General features: G+C 55.8%; 1 protein-coding gene across 2 annotated transcripts in view; it reads left to right on the top strand.

Moving 5' to 3' along the window:
* The first annotated feature begins 10,457 nt into the window (after nt 1-10,457).
* The window catches only part of KCNG2 (potassium voltage-gated channel modifier subfamily G member 2), a 73,515-nt gene continuing 66,888 nt past the window's right edge, over nt 10,458-17,084 (top strand). Inside the window, exon 1 of one of the 2 annotated variants that reach the window (XM_036074509.2) lies at nt 10,458-10,515. The gene's annotated coding sequence lies outside the window, so the exon portion shown is untranslated. Of the gene's footprint in view, nt 10,516-11,050; nt 11,188-17,084 lie in introns of those variants that run through there. The other variant, XM_078060142.1, reaches the window with a different exon arrangement.

Genomic DNA, 17,084 nt, shown 5'->3' with positions numbered 1-17,084 from the left:
TGCCCACCTGCCCCATCACACCTGCCCGCACAGTCACACCTGCCCGCCTGCCCCATCACACCTGCCCGCACAGTGACACCTGCCCGCCGCCCCATCACACCTGCCCGCAGAGTCACACCTGCCCGCCGCCCCATCACACCTGCCCGCACAGTCACACCTGCCCGCTGCCCCATCACACCTGTCCGCATAGTCACACCTGCCCGCCGCCCCATCACACCTGCCCGCACAGTCACACCTGCCCGCTGCCCCATCACACCTGTCCGCATAGTCACACCTGCCTGCCGCCCCATCACACCCGCCCGCACAGTCACACCTGCCCGCCGCCCCATCACACCTGCCCGCACAGTCACACCTGCCCGCTGCCCCATCACACCTGTCCGCATAGTCACACCTGCCTGCCGCCCCATCACACCCGCCCGCACAGTCACACCTGCCCGCCGCCCCATCACACCTGCCCGCACAGTCACACCTGCCCGCTGCCCCATCACACCTGCCCGCACAGTCACACCTGCCCACCTGCCCCATCACACCCGCCCGCACAGTCACACCTGCCCACCTGCCCCATCACACCTGTCCGCACAGTCACACCTGCCCGCCTGCCCCATCACACCTGTCCGCACAGTCACACCTGCCCGCTGCCCCATCACACCTGCCCGCAGAGTCACACCTGCCCGCCGCCCCATCACATCTGCCTGCTGCCCCATCAACCTGATACCTGTCTATGGGTCTGTTTCCCCTGTAAGAGCAGAGGCTCCTCCATGACAGGAATTTTTGCATCACAAGTGCTTGGCACATAACTTGCAGGGAGAGGGTAATTAAAGAAAGTGCTGGAATGGGTGAGAAGAAATTTTTTTACAATAATAGGAAATTCAATCCACAGCACTGTGTTGCTGCACACCAATAGGTGTTTCTATTGTGGATTCAACCAGTCAATTCACTACGAAATGTGGACGTCCCAGGTAGCTGGGTGACTACATTCTGAGGGAGGCGGTGCAGCCCTCAGTAACAGGCAGGTCCACATGGGTCGTCCCAGGGAAGCAGAGACAAGCAGAAAATGCCGGATTACCGCGTATTCTCAGTCTACGCTGTTTGGTGAATGAGTTTTCTCTGGGACACCTTGGTTGGAATCTATTCTAACGTATGAGCCTCAGCGAATTCTATGCTAATTTTAAATGCTGGCTCAGCTCTGGACCCCAAACGAGAGGGAGGACGCAGGATGATTCAATCCACAGCCACACAGATGAGTAAAGTGCTGTCAGATACATGTTATGAAAGATTGCTAACAGAACAGGAATTACTTAGCTTGGAGAAGGGAGAAGACAGGCCAAATTCATTACCCATAACATCTCTATTTTTAGCTCCTGCAATTCCCATTTTGGGGGTTTGGGGCTTCGGGGCATGATGGGGGTCACTGGCCAGGACCGGGGGCTGCCTTGTAGGTGGGGAGGGGCCGTTCCTGACTCAGCTGCACACTGGGTCGCTGTTTCCTCTTCTGCACATAGCCAGGATCACATTTTCTTCACTGCAATGGATAGTCAGGCCTCAAACAAGTACAATAAACCAGGATTTGCTTCTCTATTCCTCCAAATTGTATTTGAGACATTAAACATTCCTGCCCCATAAATGCAGCAACACCAGATGACCGCTGAGATTAAGTCTAAGTGGGAAAACCTCATTTTCCCATAAAGAAAACAGTGATTTTTTTTATTCTACAAGAATTTGGGGTGTGGACATCAGGTAACACCATGATTCTCAGGTGGCGTGTCTCTACCCCCAACCCCCAGCACATCTGGCCACATCTGGAGGGTCTCGGTTACATATGGGGGGGCACTGGCATCTTATGGGTGGGGGCTGCGGTGCTGCTGAATATCCCGTGAGGCACAGGACATCTCCCCCCCACCCCGAAATGACCCAGCCAAATGCTGAGGGAGCCGAGGCTGAGAGGCCGCGGTGCAGGCTGTCCTGTGGTTTGTCCGTTCTGCACGGTCCCTCCCCACCATCCCCGCCTGACCTGCCAGGGAGCTTGTGCCTCCGGACGCAGTGATATTATTCTGGGACAGAAACGAGACGTCGGATCCTTCCTAGGACTGCTGCCAGAACGTCTCTGCACCGGAGACTCCAAGATGCCGGGGCCTCTGCCCATGTGCGGCACCTGCTGAGAACAGAGCAGAGAGGACAGCAGGGCCAAGACATGTGGGAGGAGAAAAACGGACCCTGTGACATTGTCTGAACCCTGAACTCAGGCCCACCTGGGGCTGGGCTCCTGGTCTTGAGCAAGTGGGTTAGACGGCTGAGTCTTCTGTAAGCTAAGCCAGTGTGAGAACACTTCTCATGCCCAACCAAAGTCCTGGCCATACGCCCATGGATGCCGTACTGTTTTCAGCCAAGGGGCAATCTATACAAATAAAATATAAGGCCACTTACTCTTTAATAGCACACTAGAGGAATGCGGAGCGTTTTTGCAAAGCCTACAATTCTTTTCCTCTGATTTGAAGTTGAAAATGTCAGAAGAATTACTTTTCTTTCCTTCCTTTTGTAATGTGAAGCAGCCATCTGGCTGTCACTGCTGCCAGAGACCAAACACCAGCAGCCAAGACCTCGGAGGCTCCTCAGGGCGCAGTGTGGGGAAGAGAGGAATTCCTAATTTTCCACCTACCAGATTTCCCAGTGGATCCATTGTGACCTCCAACTGGTCGGTTCCAAAATGGAAGAAAATGTTTCAGTTGACCACCTCCAGCCAGCAGGGATCTCCCCTCCCCTGCACCTGGTTTAAATTTTTTTCTAGTTAGTTGTTTCAAATGCAGGAAATATGACCAGTTGCTACCAAACTGTAAGATCACTTTTTTTTTTTTTCCAGAGAACTTGTATAACTGTGGTAAAGGAGAGTGGCTCATAACACAAAGCACAGCGGTCCTTCCCGCCCACGAATGAAGCCGACAGACTGTTCCCTCCTGCTCGGTGTGGTCACAGCCCTCAGCAGTGGGGACGCCCACTGTCTGCAGAGGCCCCAGAAGTAGGGGCATCCGTCATCCATCAGTCCAGTCCTTTGCTCCTTATGAGCTCTACCTGGGGCAAACCTTCCAGAGTTCCTCACCTCCTCCAGCGGGTGAGACCCTCACCCAGCCCCTGGGCACAGTGTCTCTGAATCCCTGGAGGCCTCCTTCTTTGCTTCTGGAGCCACCGGGAAGGGTGGGGAATGGGGAACAGGAACACCCCGACACGGAGCCAGAAGAACCCTATGCGCTCACCCCGACACGGAGCCAGAAGAACCCTATGCGCTCACCCCGACACGGAGCCAGAAGAACCCTATGCGCTCCTGCGGGAAGCATCGTCTTTGCTCTTTGACCAAACAGAACAAGTACAACCCAGTGCCTGCCACAGGCGAGATGCTGTCCCAGGCTCTGTGAGGGACACCGGGCATCTGCCCTCCAACACAGGGGCAGGGTGGGGACGAGCCACACACATGCATGCAAACACGCACATTTGCACACGTGCACACGATACACACACCTCACACGCACACACACGTCTCAGCCATGCGCACGCACACCGCTCAAACACACAAAATAACACCAGGTTAAGACACGTCAGGTGGCAGGCGTGAAGGGCCTGGGAGTCTCAGCAGGTGTAGCAGGGACAGCTGTGCCCTGGGGGTGAGCTTCGGGGACACACCTGCTCTGTGGTTGTCACCAGCTTCCACGGGCAGGAGGCTCCTGTCTGTGCATTTGCTCCCTCCCTGGACCCAGATCAGAGCGGAGGTTACCATCCCAGCTGCAGAAGCAAACCACAACTGTCTCATGGGAAAACGCTCTCGGAATTTCCAACAACCCACCACCAAGACACTGATAAATGCCACGGATTGTGGACACTGCACAGGCAAAGATGAGCATAAATGAGCATAACCACCTACAGGCGGTAAGTCGGGCAGCCGCCCTCACGGACTTACTACCTGGACCCGCCGGGGGCCCAGGACTGGGTGAGCAGAGCTCTCGGGCTGCAGAACCCAGGACAGGTAACATCCAGCCCCAACCTGACTCACACAGCTCCCACCACAGGGGCCCGGCAGGTGATGTTCCCAGTGTCCCTACGGTCACCCAACCGGCTGCCACCCGCGGACGAGCAGGGGGAGGTCTTGATGGGGCTTTGTCCAGGGGCCTCATCGTGTCCTTGATATTCCAAATGGGGCCTGACCGACGCCTTCTGGTCCCATAGGAAGCACGAGAGACAACCTACATTCCTTGAGTGTATTTATGTCCAGGAAAGGGCCTCCACCCCGCTCTTGCACAGTGAGCCCCACCCCAGACAGCTAACTCCTCACGGCAGAGGCCAGCAGGCCGGCCACTGGCTGAAGAGTCGTCCGCGCCATGGGGACGCCGGAGGCCTCGGGGATTGTTCATGTTCCTCATTAGGAAACCCCAGAAGCCAGGGTGTAGAGCATGAAGCTCACACCCATGCAGGGCCTTCGTGGGAGCCCTCCAGCCACATGGCTAGCGTGGTAATGAAGGCCGGCAGACCGAGCCACAACCACCCCAGACGCTGTCAGGATGAGTCTGTGCAAGGGAAGTGTGAGCCAGGGTGCGAGGCTGAAAATGAATCCAGGGAAAAATTCTAGCAAAAGGCAATTCCACCTTAATTCTAAGAATTCTACACATTCTTAGAAGCAATGGTCTCGCTATTTATTTGGAGGAGATGGAGCACATTTTCCAACAGACAAGTATAGGCAGAACGGCACAGCCAGATAACGGTGGGTGTGTGGGGTCCGCGGCCAGGACGGACCTCTGACCTGAGCCGAGAGGGTGTCTGGGCTTCTGGGCCAGCTCTTGGGACACCAGCCTCGGGAGGTGACTAAGAGCAGCATTCGCAGATAGGAAAGCATCCAAATGCTGAAGCAGCCTGGGCTTTCTGGTTTTTGTTTTTAGTTAGAAGTGCTAATGATACCAGGATGAAGAGGCAGAGCAGGTGCGCCTCTGCCGCGGGCGCCTCTGCCCCGGGCGCCTCTGCTGCGGTCACCTCTGCTCCGGTCACCTCTGCCCCGGTCACCTCTGCCCCGATCACCTCTGCCGCGGTCACCTCTGCTCCGGTCACCTCTGCCCCGGTCACCTCTGTCCCGGTCACCTCTGCCCCGGTCACCTCTGCCCCGGTCACCTCTGCTCCGGTCACCTCTGCCCCGGTCACCTCTGCCGCGGTCACCTCTGCTCCGGTCACCTCTGCCCCGGTCACCTCTGCCCCGGTCACCTCTGTCCCGGTCACCTCTGCCGCGGTCACCTCTGCCCCGGGCGCCTCTGCCCCAGTCGCCTCTGCTCCGGTCACCTCTGCCCCGACCACCTCTGCCGCGGGCGCCGCACCGACAGCCACGTCCACCTTTCCCTCCAAGGGACTCGGGAAGCCGTGGCCACGTGGGCCGGTGTGCTGGTTGTCCGCACTCCCTGTCGCCGTATCCACTCTGCCCACCTCTTCTGCGTGTCTCCGGCACCATTCTCCTCACTTACAGGAAAATTCTTGGTCTTTCCGTGCAATTACTGTGCCTCATTCGTTGTCTTCGAGGAAGGCGGATACACCCAACACAAGCTGAGAAGTGCCGCTGTGTATTTCTTAGGAGTCCGAGAACGGCTCTTTGTTCTGTTTGGGTTTGTTGTGTGTGGGGGTCGACTGTAGCTTCCTCTCTGTGTCTCCCTTCGTCTCACTACTGTCTCCTGCCCCAAGACCTGCATTTTCTGTGGAGGTTGAAGACGGGGAAGTGAGCACACGGAGTGGCTCGTGTTTGGGGAGGACAAAGGTGAGGAGCAGCCCTCCGGTGCGTGTCCACGGAGCCCCTTCCCCCTCGAGGCCGCAGCAGGTTCCTCAGTCTGCCCGGGGGGTAGCTCAGGGTGCGCATCGACACGGTTTCCACGAGGGCAGCGCTGGGTCTGAAGCGTCCCTCGGGCCGTGGAGCCCAGTACACCTGCACCACGTGGCTGTTCCGCTGACGCGTGAACAAATCGTTGCTGAACTGGATCGAGGTGAGTGAATGGCCGGGGGCTCTGCTCTACTCACAGACAAGAGCAACTTCTCTTCAGAATGTCTGTAATGCCAAATAATTCAGGAAGAAAAGCAAGTCCCAATCATCCAAAACCCTGTTCCAGTATACCACACAGGACAAAGCAATTCAAATAATTTAAAGTGTTATTACATCAAATGTGAGATACTTCTGAGAAGCAGGGCCAGTGAAATCGAACGTGAAATCCGTGGCCCAGAACCAATAGGGCAGTAAGAGATGCCTGCATCCCAGGGTGGATGGAAAGTCAACGACGGGAGACAGTCCTAAAGAAATCCTGTGGTGCTTCCTGGATCGGGAACATTGCATAATCCCGAAAGCAGCTCTGAGGCGGGTCCTGGAAGTTACAGATAGAAAGCCCAGACCACATACGCCTGCCATCTGCGGTCTGGAAAGGGAGGGACCCGATCACAGACGCTCTATGAATGTGTGGAACTCCTCCCTTGTCCAAGAGCAAAGAAAGGACTGATTGCTCCCCCCCGCCCGCCCCCAGAGTGCCCTTCATCAGAACTCACCGTATTTGACCTAAATGACCAAACTGTGATCTGCACACATTCCCTGCGTGGAAGGCTGTTCTCTTCCTGAACCACAAGGGAGCAGGAGAAAGATCGGCGCGGTCTCTGCTCCATCGGGAACACCACAAAGTAAATGCATCCACATTTCAGGAGACTGATTCCCATCTGGAGCTCAAATTAAGGTGAGTAACAGAAATGTGGAGCCAGGGAATTTGGGATGAAAAGTAATGAACAGAGGAGAAAATCTGAGAAAGCTCAAAGGGAGGCTGGACGCTTGATCCTTCAAAAGCAGGATGACAAAGCAGATAAGAGAGAAACTCCAAGTAGCAAGAGCCGCCCTCGCCCTTGAGGGTTTGGGGCAACTGCAAGATGACCAAACTCTCAAGAGAAAGGAAACTCTGAGAACGGACATGTAGACCGAGAAGTGCTTTCCAGTCGCAGCTGAGTGAAGCTGTGAAAGGCTCGCTGTGGAGGAGATGGTGGCTCGGGCAGGAAGCCACCGTCCGGAGGGCGGCAGGTGCCAGAAACTGCCCCTCTGTCACGAAAGCAAAGGACAAAAGGCGAAGAGCCAGCCAGCACGGACCAGGGCTGGGGGGACACGACGCGTTACAGCCCCCAGGGACCCCCGGCCCAGGAGGGGAACAGAGGGGCAGGCGCTCCTTGCTGCCAGGGCTGGGGCGGCAAAGCAGGAAAAACAGCCTGAGCTGACTGCGGCAGAGGCGGCATGCCCCAGTGAGCATCCTAAAAACCACTGAATTGCACACTTGAAATGGGTGAATTGTCTGGTGTCTGAACGCTATCGCAATAAAGCTGTGGCAAAAAAAAAAGGAAGGAATATATCATCTCTTGGTTTGAAAAGCAGCCAGGAAATCAAAATTCGTGAAAAGTATAAATACCTAGGAAAAGTGACTACTTTTGGGAAATATTAGTGAGGAAAGGACTAGACGTCTGCGTCTACAGAAGCAGTGCCTCGCTTCCTCATCACACGCCGCAATATCGTCTGCAGAACACACGCTCAGGTGCCAGGAGCCAAGCACCCAGGAGGCAAAAACCAGCTCTGCAGGCCCCGCACGGGGGCTTCCGTCCGCCGCGACAGAGATCAGTGCATGCACGCGCAAACCTGCTCCTTCAAAGAAATGAGTTTTCAGTTACGTTCACCACCAGGACCTGCCTAAGAGCGCACCAGTCCGTACTCACCATTACGTCACTGCGGCAAAGAACGGGTCGGGATACGCCTCCAAAGACGTTTTCGGCAGAGTATTCTATACCAGCGAAACACCGGAGCAAATATAAACGTCAAATAATAGGGTTTCAGTTAAAGTATGGTACTAGCCACAGGATGGGTTTCTATGCCATCATTTAAAATGACTGAGGGGCACCTGGGTGGCTCAGTCGGTGAAGCATCTGCCTTCAGCTCAGGTCATGATCCCAGGGTCCTCGGATCGAGTCCCGCATCGGGCTCCCTGCTCAGCAGGGAGTCTGCTTCTCCCTCTGCCCCTCCCCCTCACTCGTGCTCTCTCTTTCTGTCAAATAAATAAAATCTTTTTAAAAAATAAAAGTAAATTTTAAAAAATGACGTTGGAGCCTGGAAAACATTGTTTCATTTCTTGTTAAGGAGTGAAAATCCAGCATACATTATGGTGCTGTTTTTGAATATAAACAAACAAAAATACATTTTTACATTAAAAGAGAGCAAAATGCTTTGGTACAAACATTACGTACCCAAACCGTAGCAGTGATAAATTCTGCATGATGGAGGTGGGAAAATCAGAGGGTTTATTTTCCCCTTTGTATTTTTCCCAGAAAGTTTTCTGATTTTCTACAATGAGCATATAATATATATACATATTTTTTGTAAATGTTTGCTCCCTTTCCAAAACAGAAGCTACACAAAAGTGGAAATGCATCAACCTGGACATGAACTGAACATTATGTAGAAAAAGCAACAGAGAGGCTACCAGGATGATATGGGTCCTGTCTTCTGCAGCCTGCCCCTGGGTCCCTGCCCTTGTGGACCACCATAAACGCACGGACACAATGCTAGCCACACAGGGACTCTAGGCCGCGTGGCTGCCAGAGGGTCCAGGACCCCCAGCAGTAGCCCCTCACCACCGCTGCCTCGCTGTGATTTCAACAACAATCAGAAACACAGATGAAACACTGGGAGGCTCTGAAACAGGGAACACAGATGACACAAGAGGATGAGATGCATATGAGGGAAATCACAGACCAGCCTGCAGGAAAAACACCAAGTCAGTTCAACAGGATCACGCGCGTGGCCCGCCCAGCGCCACTTAGAAGCCTGGTTCCTTCTATCTGATTTCCGAGAGGCTTTCGAGAAAGTCTCCGTGGATACCTCCCAAACAATTCGGGAGATGTGAGTTGCTGGACCGGTCTAGATGGGAGGCAGATTGCGCTGGCCCCCCGGTCAGGCCCAGGTGAATGGACCACCGGTCAGCCGCGCATCCCAGGCAGAGCCCAGTGGAGCCCAGGGCCCAGGCTCAGCCCCGCTCGTCAGCAAGGACAGCACCCAAGCCTTGGACAAACAGTTTTCCTCCGGCTCAAGGTGAGGAACGAGCTAATACGTCACATGATACGATTAACTTTTCTGAGACATCTAATTTTAAAGAACCAAATGACTGAAAATTATGGATCAGGAAAGATAAAAAAAAAAAAACTAGATCTAGAGATTTTTGTTGACTAAAAGGCCAGGGTTGACAAAATGTGATGTCCTGCAGAAGAGGCTTGACACACAGGGGTGGAGTGTGGGGCCCCGCTGAAGGGCACAGTCCCAGGGGCCCAGAGACCCCGTCAAAGGCGCAGCCAGGGTGAGGCGGGTGTGGAAATGTCCTCCTGGGAGGATGGGCAAGGGTCCGGGTAACGTTGAGTCTGAGAAATCACATATCCACCCACACCCCCACCTAGGTAAACAGCTACCAGCTGTTGGGCCATCCCGCTGAGAACTTTCTGAGAATTATCTTGTTTGCTTATTTATGTTTGAACGGGTTTTCTCCTGGTGGGAGGGTTTCTGAGTAACAGCCAAGGCCTCCTTGGCCTGGGCAGCAACCATATCCATCCTGCCCGGGGGCACGTGCTCCAGAAGGGGGATTCTGCTAGACCTAAGGGGGACTCCGCTAACAAGCAGGGCTGTCCCAGAGCCATCATCCCCGTGGGAGAGGTGGCCTTTCACCGGCGGGGGGCCAGGCTTCTCCCGGTCCGAAATTCAATGAGTGTTTCTATGGAGAAGAAACCTCCCTTCCGAGGTCTACGTGTTCAGGCTCAAGCTGGGAGGAACACTTCCTTCCTGAAAATGCAAGCGATGAAACCTCTCCTTACCAAAGCTGTGCCGGTCGTCCAAGATCCATGACACGGACGCCACTGGTGCGCGAGCCCCCGCCAGCGGCTCCCTGGACGCCGGGCCAAGCGACCCCAGACTCCAGTGCCTTCCCCAGGGCTCGCAGGGCCGCGCCCAACGGGACAGCCCCTGGTTCTGCCCCTTACCACAGGGTTGCTTCGGGGTGTGGTGAGGAGGGATGCGGGCGGGGGTCTCTGCTTCTGGAGCCGCCACGGTGTGTGTGTGTGTGTGTGTGTGTGTGTGAGAGAGAGAGAGAGCGCGCGCGTGTCTGGGGGTGAGTGTGAGCGCGTGGGCCGGGAGCGGCGCGCAGAGCGGGGTCCGCGCCTCCGATGCCCCCGAGCGCCCGCTCCGAGTGGACGCAGCCCTGAGCTCCGGGCTCCGGCCCGCCCCGCGCGCCCGGGTGTCTGCCCGCCCCGGGGACCTGCGGCCGGGCGCGAGGGGGCGCCGCGCCTCCGCCGCCGGGCGGATCGCCGGGGCCGAGCGGGGCCGGGGGCGGCGCGCGGGGCGGTGCCGGACTCCGCGGGCTGCCAGCTCCGGAGACGCCGCGCTCCGCCCCGAGGAGGCCGCGGCCAGGCGAGCGGAGCGGTGGCCCGCGGAGTCCCGGCCCCGAGGTAAAGTTGCGTGCACGGTGGGGCCGGGTCTGCACCGGAGGGTCGCGGGGCAGAAGCGGGGGCTGGGGACGAGGCAGGAGGTCTACACCGGGGGATCGTGGGGACCGGGAGCGGGTAGTGTCTACAAGGGAGGGTTCCTCGCAGGAGAAGGGACAAGGGGGCGCGGCGCGGAGGAGAGGTCTACGTTGGAGTCTCTCCGGGCCCAAGGGGCAGGGGGCAGGGGGCGTCTACACCGAAGGGGCCGGGGCCGGAGCAGGGCAAGGGGGCGCAGACGCCTGTCCCGACGCGGCGCTGGTCCCGCGTGCACACTTGCTACTCGGTTGCGCCGTGGAGTGGGGGCAACGGAGATTCGGGGGGCACTTGAAGCGCCCTCCCGGCGCCCAGGGCCATCGGAGGAGGCGGGCTGTGAGGGGCGCCGCCCCCAGACCCCCGCCGAGACCCGAGTGCCCCCGCTGGCCGGCTGGCGCCCAGGGGGAGGCGCGCGCGGGCTCGGGCCTCTGGGTGCGCTTCCATGGAGGTCTGGGCGGCCGCGGCCGCAGCCCGGTTCCTGCCCCCGACCCGTCTGTCCGCGTCGGATCTGCCGGAGCCCAGGTGAGAGGAAGGGCGGGAGGGGCAAAACGGCGTCCGCCACCCGGGGGGTGACCGGGCTCCCCCTGCTCTCGCCCCCGCTTGGTAGGTGGGCGCACCCGGCTCGAGCTAGGAGGCGGCGGGACGTGGGCGAGTGCTTGGCTCGTGGGGGCCCTTGCCTCCCCTCTTCCTGCCGCCCCTCATACACACCCCTGCGCGCCTCACACGCGCACCTGACACGCATACACCTCACACACTCACACCTTACACACGCACCGCCCTCCTCCCAGCCCTGCCTTCTCCGGCTACCCGGGGCGCAGACCTGAATGTGAGGGGGTCCCGGCCCAGCCGCGAATCCTGCAAACTCAGGAGCAGCCCGAGCCGGCGGAGGGGCCTCGCACACTCGCGCGCGGAGAACAGATCCGGGGCGAGGGGGGAGGCGGGGGGCGCGCAGCTAGCGGCGGGGGTCAGCCCCGGGAGGGGCGGGGGAGGGGAGCGCTGAGGAGTTCCGTGCGCCTGCGCGTGTTTGTGCTCTGGCGGTTTGGGGGTGACCGTGGAGCCCCTTCCCAGCCTGCCTTGTTCCAGAGGGTTCGGTTTCTGGTTTCTGGTTTCTGGCGGTCGGAGCAGGGCCATGGTCGGGGACCCTTACTCCCTTTATCACCTGGACTGAAACCCCAGCCCAGAGCTTGGGCTTGGGTTCCCGTGAATTCTACTTGGTCTTTAGAATTCCAGAAAGTACTTCTTTTCCCTGTCCCAGGCCTCCCTTTCTCCTCCCTCTTCCTTGGGCTGCAAAAACCCATGGTTTCCCCAAGTGTGTGCTCAAGGCCAGCGTTTGGACCGAGTAGCAGTTGTAAAATGGAGACCGGTTCGAGTCCCAGCCCTGCCGAGGGACAGCTGTTGAAAAGGAGGTTAGTTAGGTGAACCCTCCAAGGTCATCCTGTGCACAAGGAACGAAGGCCCAGTGGAGAAAGTCATGAGATCCATGAAATCCAGGCGGGATCCCACAAACCCCAGACTGGCTGAAGCAGAAGAGAGGCTGTCCTGTCTGCACCCAGTCTGTAGGATCGTGGTGCGTGGATCGTGCTGCGCGCGCTGCTGCCCTCCGGAGGCTTCCTTTATTAATAATTCCCAGTTAGTCAAGGGGATGGAATTGCTCTGGGTTCTCTTAAACTGTGAATTGGGGGAGGGGGGTGCATTGGAGCCCATTTGGGGGATGAAATCCACTTGGCTGTGGTTCCCTGGTGCGTACCAGCCACGCACGTACTAAGAATTATAGGCTATGGCTAAGAAAAGACATTTGTATTTTAATTGGAGACAGGTTAGGAAAACAACTTTGAGATTCTTTCCAAGGCGGGTGCCAAATAGTGTTCCGATCCCTTTCCTTTTACAATGTATATATTCCACTTTGCAAAAGTTTTTTTTTAATACCTTGAGATTTCCATAATTCAAGAAAAAATTGGGTGTTTTTGTAGGCATGGGAAGAAAAGGAGGGAAGCGCGTTGTTAGCTGGCACCGAAGCGGGAGGCTGTGCAGTTTTCTGTTCTATGCCTGGCACGGAGTCCCGCGCATGCCAGATGCTCCGAAAATATGGGCTGGTTGATGAACTGCTGGAGTTATAATTAAGAGTTTCTACCCAGTGTACGGCTGGGAGCGGCATTATCGTAATTACAGGTGTATGTGCCGCAATTAGTAGATCGTGTAGAACACATAGGTTGGTAGGAAATGATCAAATTCTGGGGTTTGCCTGGCAAAAGCAGGCGGGGTCTGAGTGTCTTGGGAGGATTTGGCAGCCAAGGGCTCAGCAGCCTCTTCCTCCCCCTGTCCCACGGTTCCGGCTGCCTTCCGGAAGCAGCGCCTCTTACTCAGGCGGGAGGGCAGCACTGGCTGAGGAGTGTTTGGAGTGGGAGGGCGCTCTCAGCTTCTGCAGCAAGTGCGGATATGAGGGGGTGAGAGTGAAGGGGAGCAGATGGGGCAGCACCAGGGTGTGTGTGTGTGTGCTGGGAGGTCGGGGGGCCACCACAGGACAGCCGGCTGCGGGAGGATCCCTGCAAGACGAGGAAGGTGGGCTTTTCCAGATAAGATGGGCACAGGGCGTCCGAGAAGCATGGCCACGTGTGTCTGAATACCTGAGCCCCTGTGTGCTAACAGGCACTTTCACGAGCAATCAGGGTATTTGAGGGCTGGAGCCCCCAGTGCCTGACGGCTGGCTCAAGGTTGGACTGAATAAGGGCGACATCAGGGAGCCCCAGGCTGGCAGGGAAGGGGGTCAGCTGAACGGTGAGGTGAGGGCCAGCTCATGGCACCTGGCTCTCCCTTTTCATGGAGGGGGACCCTGGAACCGGTCAGGGACGCTCCCAGGCCCCACCCAGCCTCCTAGTAAGCCACTGATGTGCACTGCAAAGTTTGAGAGGCGTTAAAGAGATGGGCATCCAGCACTTTCTTTCCCTGGGCTCTGAGGCCAGCTCCTGGCTTGGCATCTCACCTGTGGACACCTGCAGCCTTCCCTGCACTGCCTTAACAAGGAGGTTTGTCTGTAAGAGCAAACTTAAGTCAGAAACCTCCTTGAGAGGGGCGCCTGGGTGGCTCAGTTGGTTAAGCGTCTGCCTTCGGCTCAGGTCATGATCCTGGGATCAAGCCCCACATCGGGCTCCCTGCTCGACAGGAAGCCTGCTTCTCCCTCTCCCACTCCCCCTGCTTGTGTTCCTGCTGTCGCTCGCTCTCTCTCTGTCAAATAAATAAATAAATAAAATCTTTAAAAAAAAAAAAAAGAAAAAACCTCCTTGAGAAGCAAGCGAATCAAATGTCAAGTGGGAACAGGTCCCCAGAGGGAGGCTGCAGAGGGTCTGCTCAGAGTCACAGACCTTCTGAAAGGAACCATATGAACAGCCTGGTTTACCTGAAGCTTCTTGTTATTAATACCCCCTAAGAACTAAGGGTGTGCATTCCTGTGAAGGCCAGTGCAAATGTCTTGGGCCTCGTGGGCCAGGAGATGTTGGCAAATTCTTTGACTGCTTTTGTTTTCTGATTTCTCCCACAGGAGATGAGAAGGCAGGACTGAGCCATGCCTTAGTTTTCTGATTTTCGGAGGAGAAACTTGTATGGTGAAAAAGGAAGTAATATATTCACTCAAAATGGAAATACCCCATATTTTAATTTGATTGTATGTTTAGGAAAAGATTAATTGAAGTGTAATGTATAAACAGTACGGAAGACTTTTATGTTGCTCTTTTCAATTAGCGACGCTAAGACAATGAGAGAGAATTCACAGAAATGCACGTGCCTCGGCTCCCAGTGGTACTCCTGAGGGGCCAGACTCAGTGTCCTTCGCCTCCTCCTGCCCAGGACAGGGCAGCTGGATGTCGTGGCATCTCTTGATTTAGCAGTCTCTCCCATTGGCCACACCTGCTCGGTGCCAACCCTCAGCTCAGCCTCCCTTGGACAAACTAGCGTGCTGAGGAAGACAGACAGTGGCCCAATCCTGGGGTGGCACTTCCCAGAATTTAATGAAATTCTGGGGTGTTTTTAACCTTCTCAGAGATTTGAACAATGAACTTTAAATCTTAGACTTGAGTAGCGTTGGGCACATGAAATCGAAGGCGAGCGTTCCGGGGCCCTGCAGAACCTCAGATACCGTCAGGCAGTTTTTACTCAGTTCTGTCTTGAAGAGGCAGATTTGTTTCTGCACAGGATTAGCACCGGTGGGAGAGGTTGTGTGATGGTCTCGCACCTGCCTGGCCCCAGCAGGACTTGGGGAGGTGGTGCACAGAGGGTCTGCCCCCAGCTGGTGTGCCCCTGGCTGGCTGTCCCCACTCTCGCCCTTGGCCCCCGAGTGCTGTGAAATCAACACATCGGGTGGATGCCTGCTTCCGGGCCACACGCCCGCGGGTTCGGTTTGATGGGTCCGGTGGGGCCCAGAGATTCAGATTCTCAACACGAATTCTGAGTAATTCTCATCATTTTGAAGGTTGGAGATGCTGGTTTGGGTTGGAACTGGCATGTCTGTAGCGAGATAGAGAAGAGAAAGTATCAGAATTTCCTATCTCACAGGTGTGGTTTTGTGTGTTCTGGGCCACAATATAAAATGTATTTATTACTGTGAGTTCACAGTAACGGACAGCCCCCATCCAGACTGTGTATGTCTTGAGGCACCCAGGTCTGTCTCTGAGTGAGTTTAGTTAGGCGTAGAAATTTCCAAATGCTCTTAGTTAGGAAGCCCAGGTGGGCAGGCTGGGCCAGGGCGCTGAGGTCAGGCCTGGTTGCACTTTGGCCCCTGCCCTTGCTGAGGGGCGCCTGGCAGGCTCCCCACCCCAGAGTCTTCTTCTCTCAGTTTGCACTCAGGGGTGCCCGGCCATCCCCCTGGGCAGAGTCGCATGTGCGGCCCAGCAGGTTTCTCATCATGCCCCAGAGAAGACATGCAGACCCATGTCTGATAAAAGCTATGCATGAATACACGTATATACACAAGCCTGGTGGGCAGGGGAGAACTGGTTCCCTTCCTGTTTCCTCTCTTTCGTGTTTTAGGGTGTGGAGATGTCTTCGTGTGTAGATTAACAGGAAAATAAATTGCATGACAAGTTTTATATCTGTATATTTTATTTAACATCATAGCAATTAATGCAATCGAGTGAAATGCTTTAGTGAAATAAAATGCATTAAAAATTAATGCTCGTTATGTAGATTAGCTAGTCATAGGGAAACAGTCCTCTTGGCAGCTGTGAGATTCGACTGTGGGGTCGGGAAGATGCGGCGCCCCTGTCTTCTGGGCTGCTTTTCTGGAGCATTTAGCAGAGCTCACGTTCATCTGGCTGGTTCACATTTCCTTCAGGAAATGGACAGTTTCTGACCATGAACAAATTTCCTTGATTATTTCCACCAGAAGAAGAAAAAGGCATCTTTTAGATGAGAAAGGATAGTAAATATATGTACCGGCTTCTTCAATACTCAAGAGATTAGAATAGAGCAATTCTAGCATCTGGAGAAGATGCCGGTGTAGGAGCTGGTGGGCAGCCCTCAGGATGAACGAGTCCACCCTTCTCCTCTGGTGGTCATGACGTGTTGTTTTCCTAGGGAGCCCGCAACATTGGCAGGCTTGTGGAGTATGTACACACACATGCATGCATACACGTATGCACAGACACACGTGCATGCATATACACACATGGATGCATACATGTACAAACGTGCACGCATGAATACACGTACACACATGCATGCGTGCATGCGTACACATACACGCATGCATGCATGAATACATGTACAAACGTGCACGCATGAATACACGTACACAATGCATGCATGCATACACCTACACACACGCATGCATGCATGTACAAACGTGCATGCATGAATACACGTACACACATACATGTGTGCATGCATACACCTACACACACACGCACGCATGCATGCATACACGTATGTACACAAGCCTGGTGGGCAGGGGAGAGCTTAGGAAGAGTCACCAGGCATGTCCTGACAAGCAGATGCTAATCCAGAGCTGACTCAGGGCTGACGAGACTCCCGAATAAAGTCCCCAGGGAGGGTCTGACCTGCAGGGTCCGAGCTGAGTGGTCTGTGTGTTGGTGTCTTGTTCACATCCATCTTCTGGATGTCTTTATGGTGGGGGGATGTCAGTGGCCCGAAAACACCTCCCAGGGTGACTTTGAGCCCCGTCCCCGCTGAGTGGTGGGAGCCTGTCTCCCAGGACACATCTGCCTCTGAGGGCTCGGTCATCTCCCAACATAAAGGGCGGCCTGAAGAAGCCGTTCATCTGTGCCCGAGGGACTGGTTGGCCTCTCCTGGACCCTGCATGCGGTGGTTCTGCCCTGAGGCGGTGTGGCCAGCAGCCTTGCCCACCTCATGGGTGGGCTTGGGGCCCGTTGCACTTTGCAGGACCTCAGGGGTGTCTCCTGAAATGGGTTCAGCCAGCCCCTCTCTCATTGCCCCCGGCCCTGGGCAATGGGAATTATTCTGGGATCCTTCAGACATGCTCTCTGCCCCCA

The sequence above is a fragment of the Halichoerus grypus genome, chromosome 13, assembly GCF_964656455.1.
Source record: "Halichoerus grypus chromosome 13, mHalGry1.hap1.1, whole genome shotgun sequence".
NCBI classification, from domain to species: Eukaryota; Metazoa; Chordata; class Mammalia; order Carnivora; family Phocidae; genus Halichoerus; species Halichoerus grypus.
Note: the sequence above shows the minus strand (reverse complement) of the source record. Positions and strands in the feature narration are given on the sequence as shown.